Source organism: Pan troglodytes, chromosome 9, assembly GCF_028858775.2.
Source record: "Pan troglodytes isolate AG18354 chromosome 9, NHGRI_mPanTro3-v2.0_pri, whole genome shotgun sequence".
NCBI classification, from domain to species: domain Eukaryota; kingdom Metazoa; phylum Chordata; class Mammalia; order Primates; family Hominidae; genus Pan; species Pan troglodytes.
In genome coordinates, this window is record NC_072407.2 from 80,364,148 (window position 1) to 80,377,523 (window position 13,376).

Sequence of the window (13,376 nt, forward strand, 5' to 3'; positions counted from 1 at the left end):
CATCATAAGAGCATTGAATGTTCAATGTTCAATTCAATGCCAGACACTGCACTGTTGGCTGGATAACATAATGCCTATTCATAATCCCTTTTCCTTGTTTGTCCTTAATTAGAGCGTCTAGGCAAATAGAATGTTTACTTTCCTGGTAACTGGAGGTATCCACATGTCACAGTTCTGAATAATAAGACATAAGTAGAAATCTTTTGGAGGTTCCTGGGAAAGCTTTTGCTTCTCTTGCTACCATGAGGCTGAAAGCCAACACACTAGATGGCTGGCTGGGAAGACAGAAGAAGCATGCTTGATTGCAACACTGACTGTCTACACCAAAGGCAGGAACTGCTTATTCTAGACTTCTTGTAATGTGAGAAAAATCAACTATTTAACACACTATGCGCTTTCTCTTACATAAACTGAAAATATTCCTGAGATAAATGCTTACCATGTGCGTGGCCAAGGTTATAAAGTAGGTAGGTGACAAAAACAGAATTCAATCCCATTTCTGACAGACCCAAAGCCCTGACCTTAACCAATACACTAACAAGGATACACACAGTGTCAAAAAAACCAGATCTCTTAATGACCAGTACTGTGGTTGTTCTGGTTTGAAGGACCAGTCATCCCATGATTCTCACAGCCATTCTCCTCATAAAACTTTACATTCTGGGTACACCTTAATAATATGCTCCAAAAACAATGACTCCAAATTTCACTGGGTTTTAGACTAAGGGCAACGAGACTGAATTTACTGATTCATACATACTGGTCATCTTCTCCTGATTCCCTGTACACCCCCACATTTTTTTTTTTTTTGAGACAGAATCTCACTCCGTTGCCCAGGCTGGAGTGCAGTGGCGTGATCTCAGCTCACTACAACCTCTGCCTCCCAGGTTCAAGCAATTTTTGTGTGTCAACCTCCCGAGTAACTGGGATTATAGGCATGTGTCACCACACCCAGCTATTTTTTTTTTAGTAGAGATAGGGATTCGCCATGTTGGCCAGGCTGGTCTTGAACTCCTGGCCTCAACTGATCTACCTGTCTTGGCCTCCCAAAGTGCTGAGATTACAGGCATCAGCCACTGTGACAGGCCCTGATTCCTTTCATGACAAATCTATGACACTCTTCTTTCATTTTGAATTTCTTTCACAGTTGAAATCCAGAAAAATATAACATTTGCCTAGCCAAACTTTCCCTGTTCTCTTTTCTTTTTTTGCACCCATTTGGGGTTTCAAGATGGTCACAAGTCAGTCCTGCCCTTGTTTTTCATACAATAGACAAGTGTCATTTCAACAGACTAAGCATCTGATAACACTTAAAAAATAAATAGCAGACTATATCTGGAGAGCCGCTTATGCCCTACAATACAACAAACTGGAAGATCATTCAGTAATATTTCAAAGCCCCACACAACACTGAGCTGATGGTGGCAGTGATCAACTGTTGACAGCTGTTAAGGTTCTCATGAAATGCACTCCTCATCTGTGGTTATGACTGGCCATTACATAGGAGGATTAATGGGGCTGCTTTTGACTGTCATGGAAAGTGTAAGATATGTTCTTTATGTAGATCCCTAAGAGCAAACATCCCCTCTACAGAGCTGATAGGTCACCTGCCTCAACCAATTAGCTAATTGTCTGAAATCACTCCTCATAGATCACGGAAAACTGTCTTGTGAATAAACTCTGTTCATACAGAAAGCAAGAGCCTTTTGTTTCCTTTTGAAGACCTTATTCAACTCTAAGGCCCTTTCCAACCACAAAATTCTAAATTCTACAAATGTGAACAATCAGCTCCAATGAATGAATCCTTCCAGCTTTATAGCGAATGAGTGCTTTTTTGACTACGGGTTGTTTTTCTTTTTAAAGAGAAAATTGTTTTTTAAATGTAGCTTCCTGACTGCACCAGGTGTGAAATGGTAAATAAAAGAATAAGCAGTTGTGTTGACCATCTTTGGTTGTTTCCTTCAAAGCTTACCAGACTGATGTCATTCTGGATGTTTTCTATTCTGCTTACCAAGCTCGGTTTTCCTAGAAAAAGTCTGTAGAATGACTGCCCTAATCCTAATCAAAACATACCATCATATTCTAAAAGCTCAGGGCTATCTGGGAGATTGGTAGCTAGCTCTCACTGAATAAAGAGGAGTGAGTAGCCCCTTTTTCGTGGATAATTCTAGGAACTGGCAAGACAGTCTTCTTCTTTGGCCTCCTGGATGAACAAAGATGGGCTGAGAATCAATGATGTTGCCCTAAGTGACAAGATGCCTTTATTCACGCTGTGCATACACCCTCTCATGGACCCTTATTTTTCTGCTCCCAAATATAGTATTACTTTGTTCAGATTTCTACTCTTTCCTGTGTCATTCCTCCTATCACTTTGAAATCTTTCTTCAAAAGTCTAAAATTCCACAAATGAAGATGAACAAAGGGAAAGCCTATATCTGTCTCATCTGGGAACCCTGGAAAAGCTACACTGCTTATGTGAAGAGGAAAAAAAAAAAAAAAAAGATGGGCAGGAGTTTAGTAAGACTGGGGGAAGAGAGAAAAGGAAAATCCCCAGGAAAGGAAGAAAACAAAGTATTTACCACGTGACAGATACCATGCTAAGTACTTACACATAAATTCTCATCTATACCTCACAACCTCACAACAGATGACCCTAGGAAAGGGTGTATCTCTCAAAGGCTTTAACCAGTTTAAGAAATTTGCCCAAGGTAAATCTAGGTCTCAAACCCAGATCTGGCTCAAAATCATCTCTTTCCTCATCACAATGGTGATCAGCCGCATGGAAGCAGGAAGGGATAAGGCTCATTTAAGGAACAGTAAACCTCCCTCCCACCTCCCTACTACCATGCCCAAGATATTTTTCATCTTCAGCAACATTCAAAGATGCTCTTTCTTGATGCCTATAAAATGAAGTCAAGTTCATGTGCCTGGCATTAAAGGTGACTCCAGTTCAGCTAGAAGCTCCTGATTATATCTACTATCTTACTTTACCCTGTACCCCATGACTTTATTCTTGAGTCTATGGTTTCACATCTCTCATCCAATAAAGGAAGCATATGCTTTTATTGGATATATTCATTTATTCATTCAACATTTATTGAATGCCTATTATGTGTCATTTCTTCAATACACTTTTATTGAGCAATTGCATAGTGCTCTAGGCATATTGGTAATATTGGTAAACGGTAAATATCGGAGAATGACAACGAGATATATTTAGGGAATAAGTATAGAATACTAAATGCTGGTGTGACAGGAGATACCAATGTAATCCTCTTGAATAATCATTGCCTTTAGATGTGCTGAGCTGAATCACTAGTAGACCCTGGGATTAAGGCGTAGGTATAGTTTAAGTTCAATTCAAATATGTCATCAAATTGAGATGATGAAAGAAGTAACCATAATGATCCTGCACTAGGGTCATCAGCTCCAGGACTGCCAATGGTTTCTTAAAAGATGTCATTTAATGCCTATCCTCACGAATCTCATCAAGTAGTCAACAATTTCACTTTGGTTACACCTAATGTCACTCTTGGGGTCTTGTTTAAATGGTGACTCCTAAAGAACAAATATTCAGAACCTGCTAGGTACTTGCCCGCCATACTCTTTGTTTCCCAAAACTCACCTTTTCATGATGACACCAAAGGTCTAATTCCCTCACTTGTCTCTCTATTGCTAGCCTCTCCTTTGTCTCAGTTACTCCTCTCTTCAGGGATCTTCTTCATCCCACCACTTCTCAAAATTTCTGATCCAAGTTATCATCTGAATGGCTAAGTGCAATGTTTAAAAATGCCTCAGAATCTCCACCAGCCTGTGTGGAAGGGAGACAAAGGCCAGTGTGTGTTGTGTTCCCCTCCCTATGGACAACAAACTGTGCCTAATGAATTCTGGCCAGAGCCAAAACAATGAAATTATTTATCTCCACCTCCCCTATTGATGCACAGCAGAAATAAATATAGGGATCACCACCTTCTGTGCAAATGCAAATAAGTATACTCGCAGAAACAAAAATTTCAACCTACAGTTTCAGTTTTCCTCACCTTTTGCTTACACTCTAGTGAATGCTATCAACGGATCTGCCCTGAACCTACCCTCTGTGCCTCTTCTCAAGATCATTCTCACATCGCATTATTCCCAGCCTTACTCTGTTGAAATTAAACTCCTTCTTCAAGGCTTACCTTAAATGCCACCTCCTCTAGGCTGTTGTCCTTGATCTTTAAAATACAATATAAACCCTCCCTCCTCTAAACCCCTTCAACACTTTGCACTTTTTTTTTTTTTTTTTGAGACGGAGTCTCGCTTTGTCGCCCAGGCTGGAGTGCAGTGGCACATCTCAGCTCACTGCAAGCTCCGCCTCCCGGTTTCACGCCATTCTTCTGCCTCAGTCTCCCGAGTAGCTGGGACTACAGGCGCCCGCCAGCACGCCTGGCGAATTTTTTGTATTTCTAGTAGAGACGGGGTTTCACCATGTTAGCCAGGATGGTCTCCATCTCCTGACCTCGTGATCCGCCGGCCTCGGCCTCCCAAAGTGCTGGGATTACAGGTGTGAACCACCGTGCCTGGCCTGCACTTCTTGTTAGATATCACAAAAAGACTTGTGTGGTAGCTTTTTTTTTTTTTGTAAATTGGTTTTGAGGCCAAGGTTCACATCATTTAGACATCCTCCATAGTTCCTAGTACAGAACATGTATTTAGTACAAGTAGGAGGCTCTTAAGCACTTGCTGAAATAATAAAATACTACTTTCAATGAGCTTTTCCATACATTACTTCAGGGTATGATTATCCCAGTTTTACAAATAAAAGAGGCCCAGAAAAGTTTAGTGATTCAGAAAAGAGGCCAAATTTTCCACAGAAGCTGAGATACAAGACCCGCATAAGGGGTTCAGATGTGAATGTAGGTACCCTTGAGTAACTGCTCCCACCTTTTATTGAATAACCCACTGAGAATATAAATTAGTTACTTTTTTGAGGAATCAACTTGTCAATATCTATATCAACAGTCAAGAAATTCATAATCTGAACAGTTTATCTATTTCTAGAAAACCACCATGAGAAAATATCGAGATGTAGACTGACTTACACATGAAGATAACCACTGCACTGTTGTTAAAAATAGTGATGAGATGAGTAAAATCTTCTGCTTCCCTGTTGATAGACTGAAAATTCATTTTCCTCCCAAACCCCAAAGAAGTGGCAATGTAGTACAAGAAGGAATAATGTAATTAGGGGACGGAAGGAGAGAGGGAGAGAGGGAGAGAGGGAGGGAGGGAGGGGGAGGGAGGAGAGGGAGACAGAGAAGGAGAGGGAGAGAGGAATAAGGGCAAAAAGACAGACTAGCAATTTTTAACTATTTTCAAAAGATGGAAATAGATGGGATTATATTGGTAAATGTACATTATTATAGACATACTACAATGCTGATGTATCATAATCCACCCAAAGAAGCCAGGTTCAGGACCATGGGGAAAGGCTGTATGCGGCAGCCACTGCTGCTTCTTGGGAATTACAGCAGCACTGTCAAATACAAATGTAGCATGAGGCACATATGTGATTTTAAAATTTATAGTGGCCACATTTAAAATGTAAAAAGAAACAGGTGAAATTAATTTTAATATATTTTAGCCTAATATTTCTAAAATATTATTTCAATATATAATCAATATAAAAATAGTATACATATTTATCTTTACTTTTGTACTAAGTCTTTAAAATCTAGTGTGTATTTGATACTTGCAGCACATCTCAATTCAAATAAGCCAGATTTCAAGTACTCAACAGACCAGGTAGCCAGAAGGTACCATACTGAATAGCACAGAATTAGACAACAAGGAGAGTAATGGCAGGAAGAGGAGGAGAAATCAAGGTGATGAGTTGAAGGACTGTCTATAGAACAGCTAGGCAAAACATTTTAGATATGCAAGGAGTTAGAAAGTTTAACTCCTGTGTACTCTTTCTGAACAAATTACCAGGGATGATTTACAGCAAAATTAAAAAGGGTTTTAAGAAGTAGGATGACATGGCATGTGAGAAAGATTTAACTCAGGATTTCAATGAAGGCCTTGAAATTAGAACAGGAACTCTGAGGACTTAGAGAAAAATGTGTCAAGATGAAAGTCATTTTCCTATAACAAACAGTATGATTAAGAAGCTAAGTGATCTTAGTCATAAGGTAATGGCAGATGCTGTTTTTCTTCAATCAGGAAAAAAATCTCCAATTAAGATAAAAAAGGCAATTAAAAATTCCAAGGTAAACAAAAAGCAAAGACAAGGTATAAATGCAAAGGAAAGACAATGTGGCAAGTGACGGAAAGAGAATCTATTTGATCTTGATGTTTGGAATATTCTCCTTTAAATATTGCAGGCTTAATATCATCAAACTTTATTTTTGTCCTATGGGTCAAATTATGAAACTCAGCTATGCTGTGAATATTTACATGACTATAGTGTTGCAAAGAATATTCATTGTTTAATTCTTAGAATCAATCACAAACAAAACCTAAGATATTTCATAGATCTAACTGTAAATGTTATTCATCTACACAGTGAACACTTCTAAGAGAAAAAAAAATTAATTCCTTCATCTTACTTGTTGGACAGTCAAAATATCCTGTATACAGTTATAGAGGGAAAAACAGAATTTTAGGCATAAGACAAGTTTGCCTAAAGGCTTTAATGATTCAACAATATCCTGTTTTTTTTAAAAATCTAGGAAGACAAAGGGTCCAATGTCTTGGTGGCACAAAAGTGGTTTAATGAGTGAGTCACACTGCAGCCATTAAATTATCCACAAATTTTATAATAAGCATTTTTAAGCTTATAACATTAAGTGAAATAAACTGTACCCAGGCTGGGTGCTGTGGCACACGCCTGTAATCCTGGCACAGGAGGGAGGGAGGGAGGCGGGTGAATCACTTGAGCTTAGGAGTTCAAGACCAGCCCGCGCAACATGGCAAAACCCCGTCTCTACTAAAAATACAAAAATTAGCTAGGTGTGGTGGCACGCACCTATAGTCCCAGCTACTTCGAAGCTGAGGTAGGAGGATTCCTTGAGCTCAGGAGGCGGAGGTTGCAGTGAGTCAAGTATCGCACCATTGACTCCAGCCTGAGCAATGGGAATGAAATCCTGTCTCAAAAACAAAAAACTGTACCCAAAATTGTAGAGACAATATGAAGACTGGGCAAATAGATGAAACTAGAGCTATATTTATCTGTTAGAGTTATATAATCACCTGGCTTTAGAAAGGCAATCCTGCAAAGGTTTAGGAATTTAGTTGAGAAGACAAAAGTGGTAAAAGGAAGTCAGGTATAAGTGCTTCTAGTTGGTACTAACTCTGATCTGTCTCTCTGTAGCTAACTCCTATTCCTCAACACACACATTTTGTAATTCATTAAATATTCAAAGGTTCAGATTCTCAAGGCTACCTGAATAATTTAGGGTGGTCTCAGCACCATTAAACTGTGCAGAATAGTCAAGGGAGAGGCTTCTTAGAAGAACTACGCCTTGAGCTGCATCTCAAAGAATGTACCAGTTTGAAAATGTTAATTTGAGAGTCCACAGAATTTTTAGTAGGCAAAAAGGAGGCAGAGGCCAGCACCCCAGACTGAAATGCAAAGAAAATTCTCATGGAACAGAGGAAAATGATGCCAGCTGGAAGGCACGGTAACCAGAAGATAGTGGGAGACACCGACTGTCCTCATCCTACCAGCTGACACAAAGATTGGTGTTTCTCAGGGCTCTGTTTCCCAAGACAGAGGTATAACTCTCCCAAATTTGTTATCAGAGTTTCCCAGTCTCTCCTACCAATTTATATTTGATCCTCTCCGTATTAGACAGATAAACTGTCTTTTCTCCTCCACTCTTTTCCTAAGTCTCACTGTTGCCCATGAGATAAACTTCTCACTAGCAAATAATTGCATCACAGAGAATAGAGTTTGCTTACAGAGACTCAGGACAATCAACACGACAGCTGTAAAAAATTAAAAATAACTTTAAAAATAACAGGCAGAATGACTACAATTCTTCACCCTTCATGTCTGGACTCTGAAATCAAACTGCCCGGATTAGCCAAAGTGAAAGGAATAAATCTGTTAAGGCACCTTAAATAGGGCTCCATATTCAAAACATACCCTTTATAAGCTTCCAACACCCCCTTATTCAGACTTTTTATGAGTATCATCTCACATCCTTACTCTTCAGAAAGAGATCTAATAAAAGAACAGGAGGAAATAATATAAGCACACACATGTGCCAGAAACTGTGTAACAAACCCATAAAGTACTTGTTATTCCCATTTTACAGAATAGGAAATCGAACTTCATAGAGACTGGGTGATTTGCTAGCTATGTAAATACTGGAGCTGGGATTCAAATGTAGGTACTTCTCACTTTAAAGCTCCATATTCTTCCCACCTACATCATGCTGCCTGAGAAAACAGAAGAGAAGAGAAAGGAGAATTTACCAAATCTACATTAATGAGAAGCAAGAACAGAGAGGTATGGGCTGTTCTGTTTACATCCCCTCCATATATATATATATATTTTTTTTTTTTAGGAAAAGAAACAAAATATTCCTGCTAGGTAAGACTCAGAGACTCTTTCAAGATGACAAAAGTGAATAGCCTCAAATAGACCTTTCTTTTTAGAGGGGGGCATTAAGTATCAGAGCCAGGGGAGCTCTCTCATGATTCTGTCATGGCTCAAGGAAAATTTTAAGAAAAATACTGTTTACCTAGTATGACCAGAGCATCTAAGAGAATCCAGAAGGAGTGGTGAGGCAGAGAAAGGGAGGGAAAGCAGACTGACTCACTATTTGTTTTCCAAAAATAAAAAATCAAACCAAACACAGCGGGAATGAACCATCCAACTGGGTGATCTAAGGATTAACTGTCCATGTGGCCAAACGTTTAATTTAATCTTTCTGATGGACCAGCTATAAAAGAGAAGAAGAGCTCAGTATAAGACTCCTTATCAAAAGGGCACCAAAAAAAGTTGTATTTAAAGCTTTTGAGATACAGACCTAAGCAAATGGCTTGATATGAAACCCCTGGTTCTAGTTCCCAACATCCTTGCTGTGGCCAATTTCATAAGGTTGGGTTTGGAGATATGAATGTCTTCCGAGTGTCAACTACCATCTCACATTTTTATATCCTCCTCATAGGGTACAGCTGGGCGTTTTTATATGGATCCAAACTGATGTTGAAAACAATGCCAACATAATAAGGTAGAAAGAACATGGGCTTTGGAGTTGGGCAATCATGGACTTGAGCCTTGGTTGTACGATTTGAACAAGTTAATACTTCTGAGACTTCTTTTCTTCATCATTAAAATAAGGATAATTATCTTAGAACATTTATTTCTTGAGAAATAAAGTTCCTGATACATAATAGACACTTACTTAAAAGATAATCCCCATATTAACCCTTGCTTCACACCATATACAAACATTAACTTGAACTGGATTATAGACCTAAATGTAAAAGCTAAAACAACTCCTACAAGAAAACATAGGAGAAAAATCTTTGTGACCTTTAAGTAAACAAAAAGCATAAATCATAAAAGAAAAACTGAAAACTAAGCTTCATCAAAATTCAAAGCTTTTGTTCCTCAAATGATACAATTAAGAGAAGGAAAGGGCATGACACAAACTGGGAGAACATACAGTTGAACCTTGAACAACATGGGGGTTAGGGGATGGCTCCCTCCCATGCAGTCAAAAATCCATGTACAACTTTTGACTCCCCTGAAACTTAACTACTATAAACAGTGGAATAACACATACTTAGTATGTTATATATTATATATTGCATTTTTACAGTAAAGATAGAGAAAAAAATCATAAGGAAGATTAAAATGTATTTAGTATTGATTAAGTGGAAGTGGATCATCATAAAGGTCTTTATCTTCATCTTGACACTGAGTAGGCTGAGGAGAAAGAGGAAAAGAAGAGGTTAGACTTGCTGTCTCAGCAGTGACAGAAGCAGAAGAGGTAGAAGGGGAGGAAGGGGAGGCAGGAGAGGCAAGCACACTCAGTGTCACTTTTACTGAAAAGAATCCAAGTATAAATGGACCCATGCAGTTCAAGCCCATTTTGTTCAAGGATCAGTTGTATTCACATGTTTTCACAGATTGAAGGAAATGTTTAATATATTTCTATCTTACAAAGAACTGGTATCCAGATCATAAAAGGAACTTGTACAACTCAGTAAGAAGATAAATGACACAATTTTTTAAATGGGCAAAAGATTTGAACAGATACCAGACAAAAGAAGATAGTATACAAAATGCCAGTTGGCACATGGTGCTCAACATCACTAGACATCAGGGAAACAAATGAAAACCACAATGAATACCATGACCTATAAACCCATTAGAATGACTAAAATTAAAAAGGCTGATCACACTAAGTGCTTCTGAGATTGTAAAGCAACTGGAAATCACATACACTGTTGATAGGAAAGTAAAACAATACAGTTTGGAAGTTTCTCAAAAAGTTTAACACATATCTACCATATATGACTGAGCCATTCAACTGCTGGGTATACCTGGGAGAAATGAAAATGTATGCTCCACAGAAAGATTTGCAAGTGAATGTTCATATCAGCTTTATTTAAAAGAGCCAGAAACAAGAAACCCAATGTCCATCAATAGGTGGTATATCCACACAATGGAATACTACTCAGCAATAACATGGATACATGCAACAACATGGACACATCCAGAAATCACTATGCTGAATGAAATAAGCTGCACAAAAAGTGTACATACTGTACTCCTATAAAATGCAAACTAATTTAGAGTGACAAAGAACAGAGGAGTGCTTGCCTGGGGCTAAGGGCAAAGGAAGGGACAGACTGCAAAGGGGCAAGAGGAATCTTTTGGGGATGATGCCAATGTTCTACATCTTCAATGTAGTACTTGCTTCATGAGTACGGACAGACACCTATGAGACTCATTAAATGTACACAGATATAGTTCACTGTGTGTAAATTATCCTTTGAAGTTGATAAGGAAAAAAAGTAATTTCCTTTGCCACTCCTGCTGCCACTGGAAACAAGTTAGCAAGCTACTACCTCCCATATCTCATGATCACTGGGAAAACAGGAAGCTGTATAGAAGTTGGTGAGAAAATGAGTGGTATTGCAAAAAACATTTGATTATTAATGAGGTGTCTGGTACTAAGTTACAAATCATCTTACTTAATTCTAACACTTTTGATGAAGTAGGCACTATTATCTCTATTACAGATGAGACAACAGGCTCAGAAAGTTTAAAGAACTCATTGAAAGTCACCCCGATGGTAAATGGTAGATTTGGATTCAACAATGTATGCTGGCATCAGACCAGATAAACTTACCTTCGAATGCTATTATTCCCTACAGTGCTTAGGGCATCCTCAGAAAGGAAAAGCCCTGATAGCCTAGGGACAAGAAGAGCTGCTAGAGATTTCCTTCATCAGGACTGAGAAATCCTCTCAAGTAAGGGAGCTTTTTTTCTTTTAAAAATTTTTTTTAAGTCGGTGAGTTTTAGCAGCCTTTTTCAAAGCAGCTTGGGAGAGTGGGAGGTGGGGTACACCTCTGCTTCTGGAGCAGAGGAGAATCCTCTCACTTGGCTCCAGCATTTGCTGGTATTTTGTTAACTTTTGGCTCCTCCATGTTCACCCACCCACTGGTTTCCCAGAGTAAAAATGCCAAAATATCTTGGCCGAACAGGCGAATGGATCACAGATGACAGAGGTAAAAAAAAGAAAAAAAAAAAGAAAGAAAATCAAGAGGTTCTGTAATATGCTTCTTTTTAAAGGTAAAAGCAAATTGCACACCTCCTCATTCTTATTCTCTTTGAGTTGTCTGTCTTGTGAAACATTCTGTTGTCTATATTTTCATTCATCACATTCAAAAAGTTAGGCAAATGGGTCATGCTGAAAGTTTAAGTAAATTTACCGTCTTCCTATTTCAGACCAGCTGTAGTCCATCTCCCCTGAAGCCTGGCCAACAGATCAAGGAGAACATGGCTTGAGCTGCAAAAACAGACCAGAGAGAGAAACCCTGGGAAACTAGGCTCTAGGGGGTAGCTCAGGAGGGGAACCCACACTGCAGAGGAAAAGTAAAGAGGCCTGGGTGCCGTGATTAACTCTAATCATCCGTGAGACTCTGGCAAGACATGCTCTCCCTCAGAAGCTCCAAAGACTGGAGTGATCAGGTTTTTCAACTTTTAACAAAGGCCCAGCGTTTCTAACCAAATATAATCTCCCTAAACCCTCAGTTTCTCATGCACTTCCTCTTTGAGGATTGCTCTGCTGCCTGTTTATTCCTCAGAAACCAAGTTTCACTTTCTGAAATCTGTTATAAAGCCAGGCGACTTTTCATTGTTACACTATAAATTATGATGCCAAATAAAAACTTCTAAAAAGTATATACAAGGATAATCTGAAATTCAGCCATAAGCCTGAGTGTGTGTCATTGAGAGTTAGGAACTAAATGCTCTAAAACAAACTGTGATGTTTTCTGGTTGTTCCTCATTTCCATTCCTGACTTGGCCTGAACTGCAATTTTACTAAAGCTCCTTTGCTTCCCCTTCACACACGTTAAGAATTCACCACAGGAACATGTGCTTTTGTGCTCATTGAACTAAAGCCTCCTCCCCAAACTATGCTCTGCCAAGTTGTTTCCGGTAAGCAACTTTGGAAAATAAAAATTCCCTAGACATTTTGAACAGTGGTTTGACAGGAAGACACACAACCCGACAGGGGAACTGAAACATTCCCCCTTGTGTCCACTTCTGTCCTGGGAGGATGGGGGAAGGAAGTCGTGGAAGAAGCTTTTTAGAGGAAACAGACTCGCAGGACTTTTGCTGCAAACAATTGGGTACTGTATCCAGCTGTTGACCGAGGCAACTGTCAGCTCAAAACCATGCAGAGAACGAGGGAGCCGGAGTTCCTTCTCCTAAAATACGACAGGACTACACTTCTCTTTCACATGTCATAGCCTAGTACCTGTATTCTAGCCCTTGAGCCCATTCTCAGTATTAGAAGGGGCCTTCGGCATCATTTACCCAGTGGCCTTTTTTTTTTTTTAATAAGTGGAATTATTTATTTCTATATACAAGATTTCGTATAGAAGCATATCATAGAAGTAAAAGCAGAACTGCTCTAGGGGGCAGGGGATGCAGGCAGAGAGCTCTGCCAGCTGAGCTGCTGTCATCCCTTTCATCAGGCACCTCTCTGGATTCCCAGGTGGCCCTGGGTCTTTGTTTATAAGGTCTTTGTTGATTCTCAGCCTGGGATTCATGGTACTTGTGGAGAGTACAGATGAACACACAAATGACCATGCCCTTCATTTGATTCAGTAGAGGGGTGGTATGAGCTTTCGTTCTCACATCT

The 13,376-nt window shown here is 39.3% G+C and overlaps 1 protein-coding gene across 6 annotated transcripts in view; it reads right to left on the reverse strand.

Moving 5' to 3' along the window:
* GAB2 (GRB2 associated binding protein 2) overlaps positions 1 to 13,376 on the reverse strand; it is a 202,899-nt gene that overhangs the window by 123,589 nt on the left and 65,934 nt on the right. The window contains exon 1 of one of the 6 annotated variants that reach the window (XM_009423818.5): positions 3,626 to 3,644. The exons of the other annotated variants lie outside the window; for them this stretch is intronic. The gene's annotated coding sequence lies outside the window, so the exon portion shown is untranslated. Of the gene's footprint in view, positions 1 to 3,625; positions 3,645 to 13,376 lie in introns of those variants that run through there. 6 annotated transcript variants of the gene reach the window in all.